This window comes from Hesperophylax consimilis, chromosome 14, assembly GCF_061612785.1.
Source record: "Hesperophylax consimilis isolate HC1 chromosome 14, BYU_Hcon_1.0, whole genome shotgun sequence".
NCBI classification, from domain to species: domain Eukaryota; kingdom Metazoa; phylum Arthropoda; class Insecta; order Trichoptera; family Limnephilidae; genus Hesperophylax; species Hesperophylax consimilis.
In genome coordinates, this window is record NC_142849.1 from 1,037,702 (window position 1) to 1,061,047 (window position 23,346).

At 32.0% G+C, this 23,346-nt stretch overlaps 1 protein-coding gene across 1 annotated transcript in view; it reads left to right on the plus strand.

Moving 5' to 3' along the window:
* NPF (neuropeptide F) overlaps positions 1 to 23,346 on the plus strand; it is a 56,408-nt gene that overhangs the window by 26,535 nt on the left and 6,527 nt on the right. The gene's annotated exons all lie outside the window — the stretch shown is intronic.

Below are 23,346 nucleotides of genomic sequence, written 5' to 3' on the forward strand. Positions count from 1 at the left end.
ACTTAACGTTATAAAATCTTATTTACTTTATTATATTAATGGACATGCTAATGGTTGTCTGTGTAATAATACTACATCTTATTTAAAAAATGATGCTTCTCAATCTCATAAATAAATCAAGGATTTCAAATCACACGTGCCTTTACGTGTAATTCTTAGAAACATATCGCATTATTAGTGTTCATAAAATAAAATACAAACGGCTTTGGCTTTGTTTGCGTTATTATATAAAAACATTATTAAAGAATTACTTTTCAATATGGATAATAAGTTGATATTTTAAAGAATACCAAATTCATTGTAATATGAACGAAAAAAATGTCTGATGTTTTGATTACTTTAGTGTTTGTGAGTGAGGAGTTTAAATAACTGTAAAGAATCAGATATTATTAATTTAAGTTGATTTAAACATTTATTATCACCACATATTTTTGGATTTTACATTGGTTTGAGGCATATTTGGAACTTTATAAGTTAATTTGTAGAGCACAGAGCACATTTGCTTGTTGACGCCTGTTTAATGATAATATATATTTAGTTTGGCTGAGGTTATATACAGTAGTTACACATAAGTTAATGGTATGCATTGAATGTGAACGCGATGCTTTCTGACTTAGATAAAACTGTGGCATGCAATGATAGTTTTTACTTGTTAGTAGGTAGGTAAATTTGTATGTTTTGTATGTACAAAAACGGTTTACATTTTAAATATTTCTAATACTACACCAATTTCATCGTCGCAAAAACATATTGACTATATTTGAAATAAGTTTATTTAGTTCTCGCCTTACCCTTTTGTAATGTTAATTATTATATTTAAACTCCCCAAAATTCAATATCAGATATGGTTTGTAAATTTTCCACAGTTTTGGAAGTGCTTCGACAAGTTCGTTTTCCAATAGTTTGAATGGATGCCACCGCCAAGGGTCCCGAAATATGCACTACGTCTCGTTAATTATTTATTCAGCTCCTGCATTGTAGGTATTTAATATGGTTGAATTATAGTAAAACTATTTATGTATATGGTTCGTTTTCTGGAAAACACACGCTGCAGATTTATATGATTAATATATTGCTATTATAACATCACTTTAGCTGGATTTGGCAGTTTTGTGAGGCGGGTTAAGGTAGGATCTGTGTAGGAAGAGATATATTAATACTGATCTTGAAGAGACTCAGATATTATATGAAGAAGGAAAAACAGATACCCTGTACGAGTCAAAGAAACGACCCGTTCTCACGAAGCCTACACTAACCGTCCCACTCGTGTCCGTAGAGTGTTTCGCACCAGTCCACCCGATATAAAAAAACTCATAAATTTAAACGTAATTTTCAATATCAACCACACAGCTTTCAAACATCCATTTATCGAAAAGGGGACTTATTCTACCAAAATAAATCATAAAATTTTAATAGCCTTATTGAAAATTGTTAAGAAAATTACTTATTTATGGTTCGAGATGTATTATATTTGCAAATAGCCATACGGCCGTTAAATATATAAATTTAAATAACATTCAAGCTGTGAAAATTATTTTTTAGTTAGTTTTAACTAGAGAATATTATTTTAATGAATTTTTTTCGGAAAGGACGATTAAAGGAAGAAAAGGAAAAGAAATTTACAATGTAATTGAAAAAAATGCGGTGTGACAGTATAAACATTGATTAACTTTCAAATCAAAATCTCAACTCCAAAAGCTTGCACATAATTATTTGTTTAAAATTATAATAATTTGGGGTCTATATATTACGGAGTCACTTCATTTGAAAAGTGGGTGTGGAGAGGACTATGATATTTTTTAAGAGGCGTTTAGTAAAGTACCTATCATTTTAAGACAGCAATACGTAGTTATTAGGTAATACCGGAAAAAAAGCATAAGGTCACATTTGTGGCAGGATTAATTTTGCCACCATGATAACTCAAAAGATTGAATTTCAAACATGTAATAATATATTTCTTACTCGTATGCGATAACTTGTTGTATGAAATATCCAATAGGTTTTTTCTCTTCATAATATGTGCGTTCCGGAATCCGCACGTATGAAATCGCGCGCCGTTCCTATTTTTTTTACTACGGAGTCTTAGTGGGCTGTTTATTTGTACAGGCAAAGATTATGAAATGGTGGCGTATTTTTCGAACTGTTGTTATATCATAATTCAGGTATAATTAAATCATATTTCATAATTCTTTTTTGCCGTATTATTTCTTTGGAAGTTCACTGCACTACCTCTAATTAGATAAAACCACCACTCACAGCAATATATCAAATTACGTATAACACCCCACAAGTTTTTGTTTAGGGTTTGGGCGAACTAGTTTGTCAGATTTTACGTACTGCATCACAAAGCTTCCGCAAGTTATCTCCTTTATTTGCACTCAAGTTTTCCTGTCAAAACTTCCCTTGAACATAGCTAAAAACTTTAAATATATTTTAGTTACTTCATAAGCTTACACACATACTAAACTCCAGGAATTTTATAAAAAAACTACGTACACATTGTACATTTTTCCAGTACCTATAAATAATACCAGTTAAGGACAATATTTTTCTAATGGTTTTTTGCAGACCACTAAATACCATTTCCGTCACTAAATCCCAGTTAGAGGACTAAAGAATTCCTCTAAACATGTCTCTGGAACAGTACTTGACTCCGTGCACCTTTTATAAAACCGGAAAAGTTAACCACACCTGCTGTTATCTCTGGCACAGCATCTGTTGTACCTAATTAAGAGATTTAAGGTTACTCGTTATTCCCATGACTACCGCCGCAAGTTATAGTTAGGGAAGGGGTTCAAAATACGCGGTATAATTTGAATCATGACATTTTGCTGTGCTCAAATAAATTACAATAATAACTCATCTCTCCATATCTCGTTTTGATGCTTTCATTAAGATGACGTGACATTGGGGTTAGTATCACAAGTTACAAGAACCCGCGCGAAAACTCACTATATTATGGATACCAACTAAACCACATAAAATACTTTTTTTTCACAAACCAATAAAGCTTACATAAAACAAAACCACGTGTAAGTACATTTAAAACGGAAAAGACAATTTTGTTTCCCTTTTCTGAACACATGAAAAATAATAATAAAAGCTAACATGATACTTTTATTGAGGTATGCTATTATAGCCTTCTTGTTACTAAATTCCGTACAGTCGAACACATCTACTATTTCGGAGAAAGTATTGCCAACTGCATGCAATCTAGGAACGAGCGATTATCTCCCTGATATTGTTGTCGCAATTAAAAATAAGTTTTACTAAAGCATTTCCAGTTAGTATTTAGGATAAGTAAATCAGGGCTGTCTATAATATCATTAAAAAAATTAGTAATTTTAATTACTCCATCAAGTGGTTTTAATTTATTGTTTCTGTAGGTAGATCGAGTTTATAGTAGTTCATATATCTTAAAAATTTATATTGAATTTTTCATTGGAATCAGAGATGATTTTAAAGTGAGTGGACCAGACGGAAGAATTATATTCGAATTATTATTGTTAGATTTCAATACATATACTTTTTCTTCTATTTTGTCCTCCAAGAGCATTCCAAACAACTTATACCATCCACTTGCATGTTATACATTCTCTTGATACTCCTTTCTCCTTACATCTGCCCTGCATACCTTAATTTCCCCCATTCCAAATAAAGTTTATCAAACGATCACCAAACATTCAATCTTTTAGGATCTATTTCGGATATATTTTTACCACACAAACCTCTTTACTGTACTAACTACGAATATTATTAAAAAAAAATAATATCAGAACCACGGCAGGTATGTTGACGATTTGTAGAGCTTTATAGAAAGTTTATCCAATTATATTTAATGACCTTACACCTTTAATTGAATTGTGGGTGTAAATTTTGAACACTTGTCGTAAATCAGCACCTTTCTAAGGACGCACAACGTGAAGGTATTATGTGCGTGAAGACATCTCCCATTATCTTACTACTGTGGGTACAAAGATAGCTGTCAGTTCCATTTAGAATTTATGAAGGAAGGGTTGAGTATTATTCACCAGACCAAAAATACTAGCAACCCTTCTCAGATGGTATCTTCTGTATCTGCGTTCTTGGAGTCATCTTGTGGATAACTGTTGACCTACGATGTAAGCTTGTTGTTACTGGCCTGAATAAGACCCTTATTCTAGTGACCGACCGTGTTTCGGTTTAAATTTCGATCAGTTTCGGCCGCGATTTCAGTTTCGGCCAAAATCGGCCGAAATTTTTACTCGGCCGAAATCTGCGTTCGTGATGTGTCGGCTTACATTTTGAGTCAACTTTATTATTTTCACTAAACATTATTTATTTTCGTTAAAGTTTATCGTTTTTTATTAACCTTTCAATTTTTAAAATATTTTTACCTGAAATGGTGAAATTTCATGGTATTTCGAGGTATCTAAAATGTGCCAAATATTGCTTATTTTTGCAGTGGTCTTAAAAAGAAATAAATTTTAGATACTGGATATAATTTTCTTTTACGTGTTTGTATTTGAAATAAACAGTGATATTTCTAAAAAAACAAAAATTAATATCAAACACGTAAAATGTTGACAAAAAAATTTACCAGGACATTTTGACTCGAATCGTCCATAATTTTGAAAGAATAGAATATTTAGAAAACAAATTCTTTTTGTGTAGGGAATTAGTAAGAAAACTTCACTTTTTATGCCGTTTATACAATAAAAAAATTAAAATAATTTTTAAATTTTAACTGTCAATGGAAATATCCCGCAAATTTGTAATCATAAATTTTGACAAAATGTTTGGATTTTATCCGGTTTTCATGTTTAAAAATATTTTTTATCTTACGACGTAGAAATCACATTTTTTTTTAAATACTTTAGTAATGTATGGATGCCCCGGTCAGATCTGTCCTCTAATGGAACACGATGTTTGTGGCTAAAATGTCCTTCCGAGGCTTGAAGAGTTAACCCATCATGCTAATTTGTTCGCTTTTGAGAACAGCTCATTCTCACACCTCAGAAGGTCTCTTATAAATCGTTGTTCTCTCTGATATGATCTAAACGGTATTAGAAAGAGAAAACACCACGCTTTATGTTCAAAACAAGAAGTTAACCACAGAAGAATTAAATTCCACCTCCATGAAACCAAATAGTCAGACCGTAATTTGAAATAAAATTGAAACTTATTTTATTTCAATATATATAAGCTAAAAAAATGTGACAACAACGTTCATAGTGCACTTGTCCAATAATTGCATTTTCCAAATATATTTATTCGTTAAAAGAAATTTTAGTTTAAGCGTAGGTATTTGGTTTTCGGATACGTTTAGAAATGTTTTCTTTAGTTGGAAGTTATTGCAAAGCGGAAATACTCCAATCTTCTGACAGAATATGTCAGAGGCCTGAGGGGAAATACTAATCAGTTATAGTATTAAATGACTATTGGTACTGATATTAATTAGTTCGGAGGTTGTTATGTATTTTTGTAATTCATTGTATAGCGTCCATTGAAGAACTGTTACATAACAACGAACAAAAAGGACCAAAAGTAAACAAATTCAATCATTAAATTTATTATAGTGATTTGTTTTTGGGGTATAATGACGTGTTGGGCTACCTCCTTCTTTATCCATCGTTTTGAACAGCATTACAGTGTCCATTATCGGGGCAGATGTGTAATCTAAATCACTATAATACTTTTGAACAAAGAAACAAAAATGTAAACAAATCACTATAATACTTTTGAACAAAGAAACAAAAATGTAAACAAATCACTAAAAATACTTTTGAACAAAGAAACAAAAATGTAAACAAATCACTAAAATACTTTTGAACAAAGAAACAAAAATGTAAACAAATCACCAAAATACTTTTGAACAAAGAAACAAAAATGTAAACAAATCACCATAATACTTTTGACCGTGAAAATCATATTAAATCTATTTCTTCAATTTCATTGAGCTTTCCATTTAACACTAATTTTTATGAATACTTCCAAATTTAATAATAAAAACGCCTACCATAAAATCTTCACCTTGCCAAATAAATCAACCTTAAAACAATAGAGCAAAAACACAAAATAAACTTCTTGAAGGCACCAAAAGCTCTCTTTTCAACATCTTCATAAAAGAAACCCCTTATCACATAACCCAAAAACAAACTAATATGGTGATTTAACGTTTACAGTACCTGGTCATTTTAATACAACTTACCGGCAATCTCTTCACAATCGCTAATAAGGAACTACAGTCCATCTTGAAATTAATAATGACATTCTAACTTGAATACTAGAATGTTTGTTCATATTTTTATAGTTAGTTTAAACAGTTAAAATAACTTTCATAGTTTTAATTTTTCACAAGACGTCACAAGAAACTTACCTTTGTATCAGCGGGGTCAACTCAGTACTTAACTGAGAGGAACCCATAATAATAGTCGTTCTATTTCCTTTCGTATTCCGGTGATATAAATGATTTATGCAGTGTTAGAAAGAGAAAATAAAAGGCTTTATATATTTCAAAAATTCAACCACCGTAAAATTTTACACGTTTGCGAAAGATTTGTCAAAGCTTTTGATTTTTTTAGTAATTATTTTTATGTGAAACGATAAATAAGAGAAGTGACAGTAACCTTTATAATAATTCTACGTAATAAAATATGTTTTTTAAAAGTTTCATAAAACAATACAAGAAAAAACAATCGACAAGCCACAAAAAAACGTAATAAAATTCTATATTTTTAAATCAGAATTTTTATATTTTTATTAGCACATGTTCGGTTGTAAGATGAAAGGTGAAAGAGTCTTTCATCCCGACCCACTCATTTAATTTCAAACCCATTTAAAAAAAGCATTGATCGAAAGCGATTTTCAATATTTTATCCCACGAATAGTTGCTTTTGTGCACCGACTAACCCGAGAGAACCTTTGACTCTGCAGCCTTTGTAAGGGGAACCCGGAAGGAAGCCAATATCCTGGACTGGGGTAGCCCAGAAAGATAACATTCATTCACTGGGCAGAGCAGATGCGATTGTATTTCTTCTGATTTTTCAGTTTCAAATTTTTGTTTAAAAATCGCTAATATTGTCTTCTGTAATTAATATTACAATTTGAGGTTTTACTCATTAAGTTATTCTAAAAAGTTTTTCTTGTTCCACTGAGTTCAAATGGAGGAAATATTTAGAACTTATATTGGTTATTACAGACACATTGCTGGGTGGTCCACAGACTTTACGATAGAGTGAATCATGTGTTTATAATACATCTTAACTATAAATCAGAAATGCTGTTTGCATTTGTGCATATTTTTCAGTCAGTTAGAAGGATATTGAAACTCTAGCGGTCGGGTTAGTGACTACTAACTTCAGGGGTTGATTCTACATGATTTTAGAAGTAGAAAAGAGATATAACTTTTATATACATACATTTTAGATACAACTTTTTAAGGCAGTTTTTAGGTAAACAATTGTTTGTACGGGAAAATAAATTTTCTTTTATGGAAAAAAAAATGGAAAAAAAAGTTATCTTTATTACTTCTACAATCATGTAGAATCACCTCTCGAAGTTAGCGCGCTTCACCCCCGGACGTATATAAAAGAATGAATATGACGGCATGACACCGACACGTAAAATTATAAAGCTAGAATTTTCGTATTCACAGAAGCATCGTTAACTCTGTAAAATATGATTTTATCAGCTACTCGAGGGATCTGAAAAGCGGAGCTTATTGCTGAAAGATGCACATAATTATACTTCCCGGCAAACTTTTAGGAAAGGTCAGCATCGTATATTCGTATAGTTGGAGATAAGTGCACAGCGCCTCGGTTACAGCTAGAACAATGTTTCTCCCTCTTCGGGTATAACAAGAGTACGAAAAATTTGCATAAATAATTAAAAACAGTATGTGTTTATAAATTTCATTTCCGGAACTGAATAATGTAGTTCCACGCCAAGTGACTGAGAATACCATTTAACCACTCCCTGTTTGGAAGCGGGATGCCGGGAACATCCCGTCCGCAGACTCCTCCAGGGAACACGGGCATAATATTACACTCTTTGTGTAATTTAAGAAATCCGCGAAGCGTCACTTCAATTATTAAAGTCATGATTCAAGTCATTACCTAATCTTGTACCAGCTGGAAGCCATATATGTTTTCCTTCAAACATCATCAAGGAATATAATTTACAACGTGTCAAATGCTTAAATATTCATTACATCCTCGTAACACTAATTTATATTCTTCGCCAACTTGTCCTACACGACTGCGAGTAATATATTCATTATACCCACGTTTAAAAACGTGCTACACCTTTAGCAACGGAAAAATTCTCCACGTGTCACCCCAAAGAAAATACATGATTTTAATTATTGTCCCTGATAAATTAAATACATAATTATTATTAGTCCTTTTCTGAGATATTTTGTTCAGTTGAAAGAATTACAAAGGCGCCCACGTTAAATATGTGCCGTAAGTCTGACATAATCATCTCGAGGTGATTTATTCCTTGCGCAGACATTAAATAACCAATGAATGATCCTTTGATATCAACCACGATGATTTACGTGAATTATTTGAGTAATAAAGGTTAGTAATATGACGTCATTACGCCGAGTTACGAGTTATCATCTTCAAATGGGTTCGTAATAACTTTTTTTAACATATTGTGTTTGGTGGTGAATGGGGACTGCGTTTAAAACCGAAAGCACGCGGCACTTGTCTTCATAATAAAATATATAATAATGTCTAATGTAGGAAATGTTTGTTGGATGGACGTTGTATTAAAGAAGCTATAGTGGAGTTATATTCCGTCTGCCGGCTGCTGTTTTATTGCAGAATTTACGAGAAGTAATAGAGTCGGATACTCTCCCGCCTGTTCTGCCATGTACAATGGTTGTCAGGAATAACATTAATCTTGCGGGATTCGGTAATATAAATGTCTAAGTATGTTTTGATTCAATGTGAAAGGTGCTTAAACATAATAATGTAGGCCTTGCAAACTCTCAAAGAATTTCACAAATTGGACTACTTAGATGGATGCTTGGTAAGAAACCTACCCCTCGGCGAAACAAAATGAAAATAGCGATATTTTCTTGGGGCTGAGATATATATAGAGAAAGAATGAATAATTTCTTTGGAAATGGGGATGAAACGAAGAAGTCACAAGTTAAATTCTGGTATCTGTTTCTGTTCGTGGTCTTTATCACAGGAGGTTTAAAAATTCGACGCAAGATATGAAAGTTATAAATATACCTATTTAATCATTTTTATTTTCAAGTATAGGTATAGTAGGTATACGTTAGATGAATAACTGCGACGAATTAATAAATGCGACTGATTTCTAGTTCACAGCCTAACCAAACTAGCGAAAGCGCAACACAATATTGCATGACTAGCGACATAAGATAAACAATACGGTGTTTGCCGAAACTTACAGTTACGCAGTTACAGAAAACAATGTTTAATTATACGAGTACATACGGTTTGTTATTGTATTTGCTTTTGGTTGAAGCTGTTACAAATAACTATCTGTATTTCTTTCATGCAAAAAAACTTTCAAAATGTTTTTTTCGGAGAAGAATTATGATGTTTTATGTGTATTTAAGCAATTAGAGCAAAAATAAATTGTGTACCTTTGTAGACTTTTGAAAACTTCTCACATTTTTTGGGGCGTTTTACGAAAGTCGTAAATTCCATTCGTTTATGTTTTAGAAAAACTTACCCCTTTTGTGCCCTAATTCTGTTTAACTTTAAGAGAGTTACTTCAATATATTTTTAGCTAATAGGTAATTTAACGAAAAGCTGATCTCGTACAGAATTTACAACTATTTAAAATTTTCTATGGTGAAAAAAATGAACCGCTTCTCGAATAAATATTTTAATGACTACAATTGTTATCTTTCATTGACACACCCGCAAGCCTAGTGGCAGTTCTCCCTTAAGGTGCGTTTGTGCAGTGAACCCCTATTATAAAGATGATAAAACAAGACAAACTTGTATCCCAATAATAATAGCACATTAAAAACAGTCCATTAAAATACCGCCTTTAAAACCAAAGCGACCGAAAAATACGATCGAAGATCAAAAAGCGCACGGAAGCTGGACTTTGGAACTAGATATTAATGTTATTTTACTTTATAATAGTTTTTAGTAAACGTAGCACGATTCCATTTTCTAGTTCCTGCATTTCTAAAATACTCTAGTAAAATCTACTTTTAAAACAATCTCAATGTGGTATGCTTTTGTTTTTGTACTAATAGCTAGCTTCATTCATTCTAGCTTCTAAGTATTCTCATTTACAAACCAAGTGTTTAGCCAAGTGCTGGCTGTGATACTGTGGCTGGTGGAACTAACTAATCAATTCTTTACAGGTGTTAAATTACAAGTCAGATTAGTGAAATAATTTCCTTCACGTACCATTTAAAGTAAGTTTGACGTTAGTTACACCTGTTCTTTACACGTTACGGTGTTTAAAAGCTTTAGATGTTTTCTCGCCTGATAAATCATGTCGTAAATCTTCATAATAGGTATTGTGTATCTCGTAATAATAGTGAAACCTTTGCAAAAGTTAATCACTATGGAAAATATTTTATTTCAGGGTTATGGTTCTTAATATATATATAATTAATAAATTCGCTTTATTAAATTCACAGTAGTTTAATTTAAAAGTTATCCGATACTCCCCACCTTACTATAAAGCTCCACTATGTACTGTACATTTATGCAAACTAATCTGGGACATTCATTTTCCGTTCTTGGTGGAAAGTCAAATGCGTAGTTAATAGCTATGAATTATACCTAATTATTTCTACAATCAGGGCAACTTAATAATTTTGCAACTAATTTTTTGTCTTTGAAAAGTATTATTAGGTAACTGTATTTGCATCGTAATTAATAAAATATCGTAATACACAAAATCAAAAATAACCAACTTTGAAACGAATCAACAAACGAATTGTAAGAATTAATTAGCTTTGACATTATTACTTTTCTTACCAGCAACTTATTGTATTAAATGCATTAAAAATAGGCTTATGTATTTATGTATTGTTTTTCCAATACAATTAAATTTAATTTGATGAAATTGTGTTATATCACAATTTATTAATTTAAAAATAATACATAGTATTCTTCATTCGTAGTAGAACATTCGAGAGTGGAAGATACTCTCAGTGTCGCCCTTTTTCAGGCCACCATTCATAATCGAAAAGTTGCTTGAAATGGGTTTAGCCTTGTACCTCAATCGGGGATGCCAAAATCTTATTGGCTGCAGACGGTTGGGAGCAGTTGGGATGAGCAGTTGTCTTTGCAAACTTTAGATGAAATATAAGCTAACATCGAACAAAAATTTACGAACCGTTTCAGCAAATATTTCTTCATTTTTATAAAGAGTTTAAAAACTAATAACGCGTTGTTCTTTCGTATAGGTAGCTTTTCATATGTTTTACTAATTTCAAAGTTGACATATAACACATGATTTTTTTTGGCCTGAACTGAACAATAAAAAAACGCTAAATCAATTCAAGTTTCAACTTACGTGTGATTCATCATAATTATCTATTAGCAAGTAAACAACGACAGTTGTAGATTTTTTTGAAGAATGTTTAGGATAGTTGCTTGAAAGAACTGAAATAATAACAGAATTTTAAAAAAAATCTTTCACAGAAATTAAAAATTAACTGAAACATCTCGTTTTTATTCTTTTTTGAAGCTGCCTCGTCGGAAGGACGACGATAATTTGAGTTGCAACATCATTTAAATACGCACGTTTATTTATAGCCGACATTAATCAATGTATTATTAAATGACGACATTATTACATCCTGTGTGGGCCGTTAAGCTTGTTTATCGAAAACTTTTGGAGCTTCATAAACTCCTTTGTTTTTACAGTAAAGAATTTGTTGCACACCAATAATAATAATAATAAAGCAGATATTGCGATTAATTTTCGAGTTATTGTGATTGCTTTGTTAGTCAACGTTTCATATATATCTGTACACAAGGCACCAATATACAGGGCAGATGTTTACATTAACTTTTTCTATTTTCAATTGTCACGAAGTGCCGAATCATTTAAATGTACTCTCTTTAAATTTGCTGTTAAAGCTCATACAAATAGAAAGGCGTCATTTGCGCCATGCAATTTTTTATCTCATGTGGATATTTAAAATTTTACCTTATTGTGGTGAAGTTTGTGTTTATGCAAGTAGAAGTGATACTGGTGTGTAATAATGGTATTGCGCGCATTAAACCTCGAAGGAACTTTTACATTACTTAAATTATTATTTCTAGGTGCCGACTGCCGGGAACTCTGGGTGTTTAAGGACGAGTTGTTTCATAGAATTTGAATAATTCATCAAATTTCAAAGTTGAAATTTAAATTCTGTGAAAGTCCTACGCAAATTTCGTTATTATTTAAGTATTGTGAAACAATCGGCCCATGGTGAAATAATAACATAACTTGGATAGAACTTTCATAGAACTTGAATTTTAACTTTTAAATTTGATGAATTGTAAAAATTGTATGAAACAACCCGTCTTATAGGTCGATCGTAGAATTCTATGAACTGTAAGTCAGACTGACGAAGACTAAAAACGACCGAGTAGCTGCAAAACCATACGTCTCTGACCTCTAAAAACCAGTACTGCTTTGTTTGGAATTTTTAGATCAACGCAACTAAATTCTATTAGCAGCTTAATTTCCATCAATATCAATTAATGGCTATTGAGTTTTGAAGCATCAATTTCTCTGTCATAAATAATAATAGTACAAGACACCATATTATTGTTTATTTCACAATACGAGGATAAAGAGTGTTGACTTCATTTAAAGATGCAATCAATTGTTTGAATTGTTAAATCTTATTAATTACTTTAATATTAAAGTAAATCAAATCCAAAAATGATTTAATATTTTCCTTTCAAAACCTTGTACGTGTTAGTACCGTTTATCTCTCGGAAATGCACCCTTTGTTTATTTAGACAAATTCTCCCAATCTCCGTTTAGCAAGGAATGCAATTAGGAAGCACAGGGCTGTACACCGTGCACGAAACTGAACCCTCGTGGAGTGAGAGTTACTTGCAATATTGTAATATGTGCCATTATCTGGTCCAATAAGTAAATTTCATACTTACGGCACTTTAATCTATTTCAATTAGAGTACAGGGATATAATATTACCTGATAACATTGACCAACCCCGTTATATTAAAGAAAATCTTTGTTAAATATTAGATCTGTTTGCTGAAAAAACCACGTAAATCTACACATGCACATATGCAGGTAATTTAATATAATTCATGAATTCTGTTCAATTTATTGTTAACTCATAAAGTTCTGGCAGTTTTTCAATTAACGCGAAATTAGTTGGTCTGCTTTTCAAATTGGACATAAAACGTTGTATTTAAAGCAGATTCCTCAGAGGTAGATTAAACCAAGTCCTTTAATGTTCATTTTTGCGATGTAACTATTGGTGCTTCCTGTAAGTTGTATAAAAAGGTTCTAGCGGCCTTCAATCCCACAGTTAAAATTAAGCAAAAGCTTGTAGAAAATGCCCTTTTTCGGACTTGACAATTCGTTTTCTTTTGCAATCTGAAACATTTAAGCAAGACCTTCAAAATTATATAATATGTACCTATCAACCCATCAACTTATTAAATCAAATCACACGCAGTGAATAATATGTTTCTTGAAAGTATTGACTTAAAACCAAAGTTTAAGTTGTGTAGTGTACATGCATTAAGAGAATTCTAAAATAAAGTATTGCTTGTTTTTTGTGGAAAACTTAAAAATTGCGAACTGTTTGCTTTGATGGAGTGTTGTAAAGCTCGCTAGGCCGCTTGTAAGTTATGAAGTTAACGAAGCTAGTATTATTCAAGTGGGTGCTCATGGAGACTTCAGACTATCCAAAAGAAAACAATTTTTTCAAGAACAAATTTAAGAGAGTCGTATTTTAAGAGTGTCAGGTGCTTCGGTAGTAAAAAGTATTATATATTAGCTCTACGTTTCAAGAACCATTTGTCACAAGAAAACATTATTTAGTACATAACATTTAATACAATTGTTTAAATTAACAAATATGATAAATGAGCTATTTTGATAGCTTTGATTAGCTTTGAAAGGAAAAATATTCGTAGCTTTGATTTAACTGAAAGATTTTTTTTTGTCAATGAAAAATTATATTTTTTCTCCATCATTGATTTTTCACGTTCATGTATGTACTTCATAAGAAGACCTTTCAATTACTGTTTTGATTGAATCAACTCCTACGTACCTACGTAATTACATGATACTAAATGGGAAACGGAAATGCAAGTCACAAGCTTTTATTTGTTTATCACGGCATTTTGTCGTGGATTTCTACGTCATTAATTTATCCAGGATGTTTTTAATATTTTGGCGACAGTAATGTACTAAACCATAAAACATTAAAAAGAGGAAAACTAAAAAAAATGCAGAAATTAAATTGGTATATTTACCTAAGGACGGGCTGTTTCACAGAATTTGAACAATTAATCAAAATTCAAAGTCGATATTCAAGTTTTTTGAAGGCTCTATCGAAGTTATGTTATTATTTTAGTTTTGTGAAGCAACTGGCCAATAATGCTATAATAATAGAACACGAATAAAACCTTCACAGAACTTCAACAAATTGACTTAGAAATTTGATAAATTGTTCAAATTTTGTGAAACAACCCGTCCTTAGTGTACATTGCACCAAGTGATAATCTGTTTATTACATAAATATGAAGGTTCACCTAATCTAATGCATGTGCAGGTTCGTTTAGTATGGAAATACATCGTTATTGTGTATTGGTGTATTTTTACACGAAGGTGTTAAGCTCTCGAATCCATAAAATAGTAAGTGCATTAGGAGAATACAGGTTGATCTCTTTAAAAATATGTTGAAATGAAATGTATATTTCCGGATATCAATACGAAAAAGCGTTTTCCCAATTTATTTAACTGATGTAATTCATTTATCAGCAAACTTATCTGCTTTCAAGTGATCCCGCATTAATCTCACATAATCAAGCCGTAAGCCGCAAAATTTGGAATCGTTTCGCTAATCCGCTCGTTGAGAGATTGTCCATTTATCGTAGATTGTACCCGAGCCGTTTATCCTGTTACCGGTTACCATATTCACTTATTGACAAGTGTGGCCCTCCTAAACCAATCAATCAGTGAAAATGGCAATTTGCAGAGTGCTCGTACAATTAGTGAACCAAGTAGATACCGTCGGATTTGCAATTGCGATCTTTCCTCGTGATAAGATAAGATTTTAATTAAATTGATCAACATTGGAACTGTTAACAAATACTTAATGCAATTCATTTTACGAACTGATATCTGTGTTGGAGAATTTAATCCACGATGGGGATTTGCTACAAAAAAATGATTTCAGAAGTCCAAGTCGTCCAAAATAGAGCCCTGCGAAATATTTTCAGTTTACCTTGGGACACACATGTCAAAGACATCTACAGAAACACCCAAATACTTCCTTTTAATACCATTCCCACTTTTGAAATAACGAAAACTATATTACAAGTAATCCAACACTCGGCACATTCCAACACTACACTCTATTACAATTACGACGTACACCAACACAACACAAGAAATCACAACAAACTACATATACCAAAAATCAAATCAACAAAATATGGACTAAGATCCCTAGAATACATAGCTCACACAAAATATAATCAACTACCCAACGAGATCAAATGTGCAAGTCAATGTAAAAAGACCCAAACTAACGTGCTCAAACTTCATCTTATTAATGACTATCTGAAATAATAATGTTGTGTATGTCCCATCATATGTCCATTTAATACATACAGCTATATGTTTCATGTAATGCGTATCATTCCCGCAATGAGTTTATTAACTCCTGGGAGTACAATGCTTTATATAATATACTATATTCTGTATTGTATACTTTTAATAAATAAAAAAAAATAACATAGTCATAATATAATAAAATGAGTATTACTTATTTATTAAGAATCTCTTCAAATTATTGGTGATCCTTTTAAAAACGGGACTTTATCGAATGAATCAACAGGTTTCGTGATAAACTTTCGAATAAATTATCACAATGTTTGTTCGAATGTTTTTTCCGTCATGTCGGTAACATATTCGCAGTTTACTAAAAGTTTAACAGGAAAACTGTTAATTCATTTGTTAAAGGCCGATTACCAATAACTTGAAGAGATTCTGAATAAATTATCAATTCTAGGTATATAACTAAAGTTCAAAAATGTTATGACGGCATCCTAGGGGAGGCCAGCGGTAGTCGAGGGGCACGAATTCAAAGTCGCGGGTTCAAATCCAGGCGAGCGCAAATAAGTATTTAATTTTTTCTCCGATATTAGGCATGATATTAATTAGATAAAATAATAAAATTTGTACCCCTCGCAATACATATAAAGAAAAATATAGGCACTCAAAATCAAGGTAAGGTTTAGGCGAGAGAAAGATAGTTTTTTAATAACGCGTGTTCCTCTATTCGAAGGTAGCACTGACTTCCATCTGAGGCCTAAACAAAGGTGCCTCCAACAGGTTATTTCCTCCCAGAGTGAGTTAGGGGTCCCTTCCTCGACGTATGAGCCCAATTTAAATCAAAATTCGATTTACATTAAATAACAATCACACAATCACTAACCCAAGCGTATCTCTTTAATTCGGCATTTATAAATATTATCAATGATGATGTTATGCGGCTGATGGCGCAGTCTGCAAATATGTCGATATTCGAGTAGACAATGGTATTTCATTTCAAAGTTTTGTTGAGTAATAGCTGTAACTACCCTCAAATACAGCAGTTTGATGAATGAGTAGAGTGTATTAGAGTCACGGGAACACTACAGTTACTCAAAAAGATAGGCAAGAACCTTTGAATTCATCAAACTGTACACATTTGAAATGATAAATTTATTTAAGAAAACAGTGTGAGGTTTATATCTATCACTCTTCGTGAACTGATGATGGAATGATTTCGGTAATGTATAACCTGATGAATGTAGTCTGTATGTTTCGTGTAAGAAAGGCACCACATCTAACAGCTTTTTCATAAATAATATTGTGATAGTTAGTGGAGTCCCCTTAGAATTGAAATTCAAAGAGAACTCTCCTCGCTGGACTCCTCTGCATTCTATTAACCTTTATTTTTGAACTAAGTCTTTATCCTTTCAGTCAAAAAGCTATTTATCAAACAGCGTTTTAATATCACACATTCTAAATGAAATTATTAACATCACATCTTTTCATGGTGACTTCACGCATATTATTAATGTTACGTATGGGGTAATGATATAATTTAATGATTCACTAATTTTTGACTTGACTGTAATGACTTGAGACAAAATTGTTATTACTAATTAATAACCTTTTCTCCTTCGAGTTACGAAAATGAACAATTTTATTAAACTTTAAAGTCTCTACCAAATGCATATTTTAATTTTACATCTCTAATTATTTTACTTTAATTTTTAAAATTTTCAATTAACACGTAATATATGGCCTATATACAGGTGCGATAATCAAGTGACAATCATTGACAAAATGGAATATTTTACTTTTTAAATGAATTCTTAAAACATTTCATATCAACAGCGTTCTTATAAAAAAAAATTAATCATTGAAAGCAATAATAGCGACTCTCAAACAAAAATTTGAAACAGGAGCATCTAGGAATTGAACCTAGGACCTCAGCCTTGCCGGGGCTTTTATCTACCACTGAGCTAATTCGACCCTATCTACTTCGGTCATCTTCAACTGAATCATACATAGACTAATAACCACCAAAATTATCTTAATTTTCTAAATGTATATTTTTATTGGCAGTGTCACGGGAGGATGACATGAAATGTTTAAAGGAAAAACTCCTTAAACACCATGCCTGTCCAGAGTATTTTATGGTAGTGAGTATTGACGGCATTGACTTGATTTACCATACCAACCTAAAGAAATTTTTAAGATAGTAAGAAAGCAAACCGTTTTCAATATCAATTTGAGACCAAGCTGAAAAAATAGTTTGTCCATTCGTATGCAGTCGATCCTAGCCAACTCAATGAATCCTCATGCATATACCTACAAATTGTAAAATCATTCATATAATTAAAATAAGTAGGTACCTATATAAACCTGTTGCGTAAAATGTTAAAACTTCAGGCTGTTGACAATCCCAAGATATATTTAGAATACCGCAGACTTTTTCAATAACTGAAATTCGCTAAAGAATTTAATTTATGACCTACTTTGATTTGTTTTTACCGAGTTTCTGTCCAAACAATCCGTTCGACTTGCGTAATTTCAACATTTTGATTAAGTATGAATTGTAGTCTGTCTTTTGATATTGCGATTTTGATATAAAAGGCACACAGCAATGATATATTATTATTTCCGAACCCGAAAAGTATTGAAATAAGTCAATAATTTGCACGATTGTACTCAAACTTTACTTTTCAAACCGTATATTTGCGAAACAAATATACATATTAATACTGCTGATACATCGGACATGTTAGTTCACGTGTCATATGTTAGTACACTAGAAGTGTGTGGCGTATCACAGAGTTAACGTGCCGCGGCAGAGCGGCCCCATATCGCAGGTTCTAATTAAATACTTGTAAAGCTATCAGAGCGGAGACGTAGCCGATTAAGGTTGAATTCCAACCAAACATGTCAACAACGTATGTGTCAATATTTTGGTTGGAGTTAAAAGCCAAACATCAAAATGAAAAACCTTACGACCCCCTCACATCAAAGTTTTACATTGCTGAAGTGAAAAATAAATAAACAAAATATAAACTTGTCACGAATACCGATAAGTAAGTTTGAACCACAAGGCAGGCCGTGGATTCGATATATTTTTTGTTGTTGTTGAACTGTTCTTACAAGCACAAACAATCTTTACTTTCTTGAGTTATATATTCTCACACTTGAACGACTTAAAAATGAGTTTAATAATGGTTTAAAAACATGGATGACATTTCTTTCCCAAGTTTTACTTCTGCTTCTCTTCTATGGTGGCTTCAAAAACTAAATCCAGAAATTGTACATTATTACTTGAAAACAATTTGCAGGTAAATACCGACTAGTTCACTGTGTAACGGACCGGTTCCTCTTTTATTACACTTAGTGTGATTCTTCTTGTAGACAATTCAGTGGATAATCCGTGTATTATAATGATGACTTTGATACACTATTTACACGTTTATTGTTGCGTTACTGTACAAGTTGCTTAGAAGGAAACTGCTGGTAAAAAGATAGGAAACAACAGAAGATATTTTTTTCATTAACTCTACATAGGAGGCAGAAACGAATAACGTAAGTAATTAAATTATACGTCAATAATTGCAAATTGTATAATGATATTTAATTCTATTAAAAATTCTAATTTAAAAATTTTAATCCTAATAGTGGTTTGAAAAAGTTATTTATTATTATTTACTTAAAATGGTACCACAAAGTGATTATAAAGATTTGAAGAATTTAACATACCTATAAACTATCGACCTAGTCTTAAACAATTTGACTTTATCTATATTTGTGACCTCACCTTACAATCCCTAACATAAATTTACCCGTGCTATCTAGAATTAGTATTTTAAGGACACGGCCCTGTGATATATATTATAATTTTCTGAAACCACGTAGAATATGAAAATGATTTTATATTATCCTTATATTCAACAGTTTTCAATAGGCACAGCTTTCAATGTGTGTTTTGTAAAGCAGATTAAAGATATATTATTTACAAATACCTCCTTCTAAAAACACACCGGAAAATTTTACAAAAAATTCTTACGTTAACAATACCTTTACGGGGAAGATTGGATTACCGGGATGAGATTTTATTTTATTTGGTTTTACGCCCAGCCAAGCTTTTACATTGATTTTAAGAACAGAATAAACCTAAAATTTTAAAGCATGATATAACAATAAACTGAAAATGAAACAATATTAGTAAAACATGTAACAGTAACATAAAATAATATAGAAACTAGAACAATGCTACACATAATACAAACCAAAAAAAATACATTACCACCGCTACCATAATTTGTGGGAATCAACAAAGTGCTGGTATAGGTAAGGCTAAATTCTATAAATGGAGTCAATACATATATCTGTACAAATGTACCCACGTAAACTGTCTGTACCAATAGTACCCACGAACTTTTTGCCCAGATCATGCATCCTATTGGTTAGTGAGTATGTCTGATGGTTGCGTATGTATTGCAGAGGAATGTTAGACTTTCTCTTGTGTTCCTAGTCGGCACATGGAATTTAATAGTGGAAACGATGGCAGGACTGTTAATTAAGTAATTAATGGGTTACACAACCGGGTATAACATAATTATCTGACAGTGTTATTAGATGCAATTGATTCATCGAACTGATATAATTAATGTATTAAATTGGAATTTCGATCTTAAAATTTGAGTACCTAAGAAATTGTGCTGAACTCTTTTTATGTTGATAGAGCAAACTTATGCAAAGGGGACCAAATAGGTGAATCGTATTCTACTTGACTTCTGACTAATGAAATATAGAGAATTACAAAGAAAATCACTCCTATATTCAAAAATGTTCTGATTGATGAACAGCATGGATTTAGATCGGCGAAATCTACAACAACTAATTTATTGTCCTTTACAAATACCATTGTTAAAGCCTTGGAAGACAACACTCAGGTTGACGTACTCTATACTGATTTCTCCAAAGCCTTTGATAAAGTAAATCACTCGATTCTCATGGCCAAACTTTATGCTATAGGCATTAGAAACCCGTTGTTATCATTCTTTCGCTCTTACTTGAGTGATAGAAAACAAAGGGTTAAAATAAACAACTTTGAATCCTTTAACATTGACGTAACGTCCGGCGTTCCCCAAGGAGCTCATTTGGCCCCGCTTCTCTTCAACCTTTTTATTAACGATATCACCAAAGTTTTTTTTCATACACGCTTCTGGCTTTTTGCGGATGATAATAAGATTCTTCAGATAATTAAATCCTACCTTGACTGCTTACATTTTCAACGTGATATTGACTCGTTTAATAATTGGTGCAAAATAAACTGCATGGAACTTAATGTTGATAAATGTAAAATTTTGTCCTTTTATAGAACCAAAAAACCTATTCAGTTTGATTATAAATTAAACAATGTTTGTTTATCTACTGTAACATCTATCAAGGATCTTGGGGTCACTCTAGACTGCAAACTTTCTTTCCGTGAGCACATTAACAACATTGTTAACAAATCACTTAAACTACTTGGCTTCGTTCATAGAATAACCTCTGACTTTAAACATATAAGTACCCTTAAAACTCTTTACTGCTCGTTAGTTCGCCCTCACCTTGAATACGCTAGTGTTATTTGGTCTCCTTTCTATGCTGTCCACATTTGTCACATAGAATCCGTACAACATCGCTTCCTACGAGGAATCGCTTGGAGGTTGGGTCTTGAAAGAGGAGAGTACTCATATGATAAAGTTGAACAAACTTTAAACATTTCTTCTTTGGAGAAACGTAGAAGGGACACTGATCTGATTTGCATATTTAAGATTATCAATGGTATTACAGACTCACCTGCTTTGTTGCAACTTATCCAATTCAACATCCCTTCCCGTAGACTCCGAAATAATGAATTGCTGTTCGTCAATCAACATTCTACCAATTATGGATACCATTCTCCTTTGTCCAGAATGTCGAGACTTGTCAACTCACTGTCAAGTCAAAGCATTGAATTTTGTGGTATATGCCTAAATGACTTTCGACAGTCAATACGCAATGTCTAATTTCTAATGCCCTTTGAACCATCTTCATGCTTTGACTTATTATTATCTCCCATTCTTACTTTTATTTTATTATTGTCATTGTTATTGTCTTCGCTCCTCATTTATATATGCTCTCCTTTCACTGTCATCTCTGTTTATAAAACTTATTCGTGTAATTAATATGTTGTTAATGGACTATTTGTCCGTAAATAAATAAATAAAATAAAATAAAAAATAAAATAAAATAGAGGGTTCTCAGATAATCTAAGCATTTAAAATCAGTTAAAGTTCTGCAAAGGAAGACGAGCGTCTTTAAAGCCTTATTAGTTACATATGTGTGCAATGAATGTCAAGTTTTCATCGAATATTACCCCCAAGTCACGAATTTGTGACACTGGTATTAATTTAATATTATTTAATATATATTCATGAAAGATATTATAATGAGTTTTGGAAAAACGAATAACTTGACATTTCTGAATGTTAAAAACTAAAGCATTTTGTTCACACCAATTTACCAATTGTCCGTTAAATTTAGCAATCGTATTATTTTTTATATATTTTTAAGTCGTCAGCAAATAGCAAAACTTCTACATCATTGAATTGGTCAACAATGTCATTGATGAATAATATGAAAAATATTATTAATTATTATGGTCGAGGTCCAATTCAATAATTTACCTTGGATGCACAACAATCGGAGTTTTTATATAAGTATGTGAGGAACCCTACTTTTGGCCTCAAATATGTAAGATTGTTCAAAATTAATCTTTACGCTAAGCATCCTATTGTTAAGATAACTAACAATCCAACTCAATAAATTTAGCTTTGATGACCAACATTTATATATAAGTATGCGATGTCGAATCTTTTCAAAAGCTTTACTAAAATCAGTGTATATACTGTCCACTTGTTGTTTGAGACCAGATGATTCAGATATGTAATTTTCATAAATCATTGAATTACTTAAGGTAGAGCGACCTGTGATGAAGCCATGTTGATTAAACAACAACATAAATTGAGAAAAATTGTAATGGAAGATGTTCACGTCCGTATTTTTTTGATTTTATACATAAATTAAAACCATCCAACTCCTAAAGAAAAATCTTTGCAACATTAAAACATTTATTATATGTCAGCTTTCGTTTTCCAATAGCTTTTAACTACCTACTCCCAAATAAATCCCAAATTATATGAAAAGCAATTTCTAACAAAAAAAATATATACATGGGCATTTGGGAAATCAAATTGAAAAGCTTATTAAAAATGCACTGGTGGAACAGAAGTGCTTTAAAGCTTTTTCGTGGTAACAGTATTATTTCCGCCTGAGTGCTAGTTACATATATGTTATTTATTAAGTCCAATTTATGTAGGTACAGGGCGTTCATCAAAAAACAAGAGATTTCTTAGAAACCTGACGGGGTAAGCGTGACGTCATACGTACCTCGGTTTCGTCCGTTAATAGTAAGGTCAATTCCTCTCGGGTCGGAATGAAATCAACAATTCGCAATTTAAACACATAATAAGATTTAAACATGAAAAAATTTTGAATTCGATTTTATACCACAGTGGTAACACGTGTGTGAGTT